Source organism: Mastigoproctus giganteus, chromosome 10 (genome assembly GCF_048544385.1).
Source record: "Mastigoproctus giganteus isolate SK-2022 chromosome 10, ASM4854438v1, whole genome shotgun sequence".
Classification (NCBI taxonomy): domain Eukaryota; kingdom Metazoa; phylum Arthropoda; class Arachnida; order Uropygi; family Thelyphonidae; genus Mastigoproctus; species Mastigoproctus giganteus.
In genome coordinates, this window is record NC_143584.1 from 33,458,870 (window position 1) to 33,464,869 (window position 6,000).

Consider the following 6,000-nt stretch of genomic DNA (forward strand, 5'->3'; position numbering starts at 1 on the left):
ACGTTTGAAAAAGGCCCATAAAGATTCCTCACATCATCGATGGGACTCGAACTCAGATCTTTTTCAACTAGTGTGGAGAGGACCGGGTGGATTAGGAGGTATTAGGTTGTTAAAAGTAAGGGTGAGGTTCTAGATTCCCATCCCTACGTACGAACGTTTGCTTTACAGCTATCACTCTTTGCGATTTTTGTTCTGAACAGATCTCCCCTTCTGACACTTCCACATGATCCAACTCAGAGAACACGCTTCTGGATGAGTTCTGTGTCTTGTGGGGTGTTATCGTAATTGGAATTCCCGAATAAAGTTGGCTTGGAGGAGCTGTTCTAAGTTTTCTTCGTTTCTATGAGGATATCTCCAGAACCCAGCCGTTTTACAGATTTAGGGAAACCTGCCAACTCTTTCAAACCCTTCTGAATAAAGAAGAGTGATATTTTCCATATAGGCTTATCTCCTGTCAAATGGATTATCAGGTATCTAGGTGTTGGACCTGGACCTGATTTCGTTTATGTTCTGGGCCTCTTTGCTGAAGTGGTGGTGTCAGAATCGGTGTCGTTATTCTGGTAGGGACAGTGTTAGAAGATCTCAGAAGAAATGTTTTGATTATCAGGATTCATAAGAGTTTTATTTTTGGTTCAGTGCCGGAGCTTCCCCATCTACCACGGAGCCCAAATGGGACGCCAAATACCTCATTCAGGGCAAGCCAAGTTTCTGACAAACAACATACATTGACGAGAACAGCAGTATTTTAAAGATGTCTCTTGTTTCTGAGACTTTGAATAACTTTGATAGAAATAGATTTCGATTGAATAGGTGGCTGGCTAACTGGAATTCATTCAAGACATAGAGGCATGGAGTAGTTACAGCTATTTTTTGTTTATAAAACTCTAAATACTGATTATAGTGCGAAAAAGAATTATTTTCAATACCACCTATAGTTTCAAGTTATTAATCATTAAAAGTGAGCGAGGACTTTATATAACCTCCTTCTAGAACTGTCAGGACATCAGACATGAAAACAAAATTGTTAAATTGTTAGAATTTGAACTTGGAGCAAAGAAAGTTCGTTCCCCATTGGGCCTTCGAAATGATCTGCTTTGCCATTTATGTAGCTGCTTCTTTGCTCCGCGGAATCCTTTGAGAAACTTCGTTAAAGGTGTCTTCACTGTCACTTTACCGCTATCATTAGCCTAATGACACGAGTTCGATGTCCTTTCATAGCCAGCAGCGATACGATTTCGAAATTGCTGTCAGAGCTGCGACGCGCGATGCCAAGCAAAACAATAAGATGGAATGGGCCTTGCCGAGCCATCACAATGCGTCATGGAGTGGCTACCAGGCACATTCAGCGAGATGAAGTCACACAGTTTTCTTTCTCCACCTTTCGCTCCACGGCACACCTGTTTGGGCCCAGTTTCATTTCCCTTGTTCGACTCGTTTTAGTACCTCAAAGCATGCAATGACATTCTCTCTCTCTCTCTCTCTCTCTCTCTCTCTCTCTCTCTCTCTCTGTCCAATTCATATTCTTCTCTTCTTTAATATTTATTTGGATTTCTCTTTGTAAGAACTCTTACAGTTAAACATTGTAACTTCCCATTGCGAGTGCTGCAAACATTCCAGGGGTGTACAAATGTGAGGTTGTTCGCATGATATTCATACTCCGTAAAGGTGAACACGAACAAGCGGAAGCTTGGCGCCCACCTGGCCAGCCTCTGACGCCAGCCAACGTCACGGACTTTCTCTCTCAAGAAAACAGCAATAGATGCCACACACGCATCACGTGACATCAACGTGTGAACGAACAGCGAAGGAAGTTTTTTTTCTTTCAGAAAACGCAAAAGGGAGGGCAATTACGCACGCTTCACTCACAAAACAGAAAGACGAAATAAATAAAAAGAAATTATACAAAAAATTTCCTATTTAAGTTACCTTTTCACTTTATATTTTATATATTGTTTATCTTATATTATTTTTGATAATTTAAAATTTTATCTTAACATGTTTTAATCCTTTTGTTTTATTGTGTATTTAAATTTAAACTTATTAATTTATTTACTGTGTTCTAATTTAAACTTATTTAATTTACTAATTAATTTGATTTTCCAGAAAACGTTTTCTTTATTTCAGACCAATCCTTGCTGCTCAGAACGCAATGTTTCTGCTTTGCATCCCGATGTGGTGCACGGACCAATGAACTTGTTGTATTCAGTAGTCTGACAGGCACTTTCCTTTTTCTATATTCCGAAATGGTAGCACTGCTCTTACAAGGATTACCTACTGAGTTCGTAGGGAAATACTCAGAGACTTCTTACGCCCACTGAGGTCACAGCAACCTCAAACATACCACGAAGCCGGGGTCATAGGAGGCGCTTCCATGTGACAATAAAACAGCGCACTCTTGTGAAATAAGAGTGTTTGTCATTGTCGATGTTGGCTCCCAGGTGTTTAACGCCCACGATCCCTCTATATGGCCCCCGGTGATGACTGTACAGTCGGCTTCAACAGTAGACAGCCGAGCCCTTTAAGACATCCATAAATCCCAAATGAGGACAGGACACGGACTCTTGCAACACGTCCAATGTATAGTCAATAGGAAAATACTAGAACCGCAATATAAAAACGGCTTGTGTAGCATTCATATTAATGCGCATGCCTCATATTTTGAATGCATGCTTATGCGAAAAATTTAAAACTAATTCTCAGTGGAAAGAATGCAAGTCGATTCTTTCTACTCAGTTAGAATTTAAAAAGCTTTCCTGAGACCACCCGGAGAATTGAAAAACTTCCCAGACAACCGAGGAATTTAAAGGCTTCCCAAGGATCACCGAAGAATTTAAAAGCTTCCTAGAGTGGCCGAAGGATTTAGAAGCTTCTCCGAGACCGCCAAAGAATTGAGAAGCTTCTCAGAGACTACTATCGAAGAATTGAAAATCTTCCCAAAGACTATCGAAGAATTGAAATCTTCTCAAAGACAACCAAAGAATTGAGAAGCTTTCCAGAGACCGCCAAAGAATTAAAAAGCTTCCCAGAGACTACTATCGAAGAATTGCAAAGCTTCCCAAAGACCACCAAAGAATTGAAAAGCTTCCCAGAGAGCGACAAAGAATTGAAAAGCTTCCAAGAGAGCGACAAAGAATTGAAAAGCTTACCAGAGACCATCAAGGGAATGAGAAGGTTCCCGAAGACCAGCAAAACGTAATTGGAAATTTGATCTCACTTTTCTTTCTACTGGTTTAACTTTAGTGAAATTTCAGATGGGTTGACAAATTATTCCAAAAGACCCAAATGTAAAATTTCATGAAATTTCAAGAGTACTGAGAGTCCAGTTGTTGCACGATAACTGATGGACGGAATTGGGAAAGATAATAGGAAAGGTACGCATTTGCGAGAGAACTTTCTTTTGGCAGGATAAGTTATGCATCCTCGGAGAACAAGGTGGATTATCCTCGGAGAACAAGGTGGATTGGTGCAATCAAACATCGTAAATTCAAATTTTGAGGATCCGTTTGAAATAATCTACACATAAAATCCACACCGACCCGTTAAATAATATTGAGAAATATCTGTGACAGACAATTGAGCAATATTTTTTTTAATTAACAGAAAGACAATCGAAAAACAAAATGGCAGAAAATTTTAGTAAAAATATTGAAAACTTTTTGTTAAAATAGCTGAAATGAAAAGATTCTGGATGGATTGGGTTGCTTCGAACTTGTCTAGACAATGAAGGATCATTATATCGTATTTCTGGTGCTCCGTGATCGTTTTAACTGTTTTGCTGGATGAAAATTGGAATTGTGGATCATTTTTAGATCAGATCTTAGTTCAGACAAAAATCATTAAATACTAAAAGAACAGGAGGCAGAAGAATTACAAATTTTCCAAAACAAGAGGTTATTCCAAAGTAAATTTATATTTCATTATTCAAATTCAATTTAAAGCATCCAAACATTTTTTTTCTTTTAATAAAAAATTCACAATATAAAAGCAGCAGCGGTACATTTTTTCTGAAATAAAAGCAACGTTTTCTAGGTTGACACTCTCGATACACAATTTTAACCTGGTAAAAATCTTTAAGAATCCAGCAGACAAGAGTCAAGAAATATGCAAATAATACGAGGAAGATTCGTTAAGATAAAAATGCCACACGCTATTAATAATCGTGTATTCTGCTTGTTAGCCTGGAGGTAAGAGGATTAAAGGATAACATGCGCCCCCCACCACGCGACATAACACGTCTTCAGTGATCAATCCATGTTACGTCTGTAGGAGAATGTGTTTACAGATCGATTTGCATAGTCTGCGAGTTGAAAAACCTAAAATAGGTAACTTAGAAAACCCTAAACCCTCCCTCGTGAAGTAAGCCCAAAGAGGCTTTTATGAATCATCGTGGTCCAATACTCAGTTTAGCACAATTAGCAATGTTATTGATGTACACCAAGAAAATCAATTGACTGTGAACACAGGGATGTCTACAGGCAACGTATATGAGGACTAGATTTGAATGTAAGTCATTTTGAAAAGGATGTCTGCACGACATCACTATTAGATTTAGATGTAGCATCCATTGGAGATAAATCTGCGAATAAATAGCTGTGAGAATTACCTTTAACGCTATCATTACTGGCAGAACACAGATATAATTAGACACACGGTGTCAGTTTTCGTGTTATGCAAATGAACTGTTCAGCGATCCTGCTTGCCAGAATAATTTGTTTGTACAAACTATTCTACCTTCCCACTATCTAAATCACCAAGCGGTCTTTCAACCATCCCTCATCTCTGCTGATCACTTTCGCTTTCCACTGCTTTGTGTTCATTTGGATGCGGCACACACGGAGCTATCGTAATATCCGAAATTAATGACGAATAACGCACCATTAATACCCTCCATTACACATGCCCCTGCAAAAATAAAATAACAATAACTAATACGGATCCTGCACCCCCTACGGTCGTAAACGTTAAAAGATCATTTGCAAATAAATTAAGGGATGACGTCACAAACACATGTTAAGCTCAACTCAACTCCAAGATTTTCTTACCTTGATCTGTGCAGCCGAATGTCTTCGATTCGGTGGACACCTTCAGTACGGTGATTGACCGGCTGGCCCTTCCAGGAGTGGCAATGAAAAAGGGACCTGATCTAGGCGGCACACTGGCCTAGAGCAGCGCCGCTCTTCGCTAGTTCGCAGCTGCGGCGATTGACCTTGTCCTTACGTGGCCCAGCCACTTTCGCTATCGTACGCGTCTCTCTCTCTCTCTCTCTCTCTCTCTCTCTCTCTCTCTCTCTCTCCGCCCTCCTTTTCTTTCTCTCACGTACTCACTCTCTACAGCTTTCAACAGAGGTGGTTAACATTTTCGCATGCACGAGCGTCTTGCTCTTCTCTAACTCACTCTCTCTTTCTCTCTGAGAACCGCCCGTCCGGACCGATACACTGCACAATATTCCACTACACCCCTGCTATTGTTGGTATTATTGTGCATCAACTGTGACCAAGTCTTTTTGCGCTCTCTCGCGCCTTATGATAACCCTCACTGCTGCGAACGTAGGTTCATCTCCAGTTCTCCGACTCTTTGGGTTTCCAGACCTAATTTCAACGTAGCTAGTGATGCTGGTTAGGAATCCTGTCTTTGCCCCGGGCTCGCCATGCAAGCGCTCACCTCTAGTTGCTGATTCGCCAGCGGCACAACCAACGAACATGGTTCTGTAAACACTGCAGAAGTATGCCTCAGTGGCGGGGACCCATCCCCTCCTTAATTCAGGTTCTAGACGTCGTCTTTTGTGACACACAGTTTTTTGATGGTTCCGTACCCTGTCGTTGATGAACCGAAGAGTACAGAGATTTTTCTGAGGCAGGTCTGTTCCTTCGCTCTCTCCAACTCTTTCATTGACTTCATTTCAGTGAAAAGAGAGAGGAGAGTATTAAAATCGTTGAGGAATTCAACAAACAGTAGAAATCATTGCTACTACTATTAGTATTTGAACATTAAATTATCATA

The 6,000-nt window shown here is 40.4% G+C and overlaps 1 protein-coding gene across 1 annotated transcript in view; it reads right to left on the reverse strand.

Annotated features, from left to right (window-relative positions):
• LOC150078959 (uncharacterized) overlaps nt 1–5,111 on the reverse strand; it is a 125,474-nt gene extending 120,363 nt beyond the window's left edge. Inside the window, exon 1 of the mRNA XM_090382902.1 lies at nt 5,043–5,111. The gene's annotated coding sequence lies outside the window, so the exon portion shown is untranslated. The remainder of the gene's footprint in view (nt 1–5,042) is intronic.
• Between the last annotated feature and the right edge of the window lie 889 nt (nt 5,112–6,000).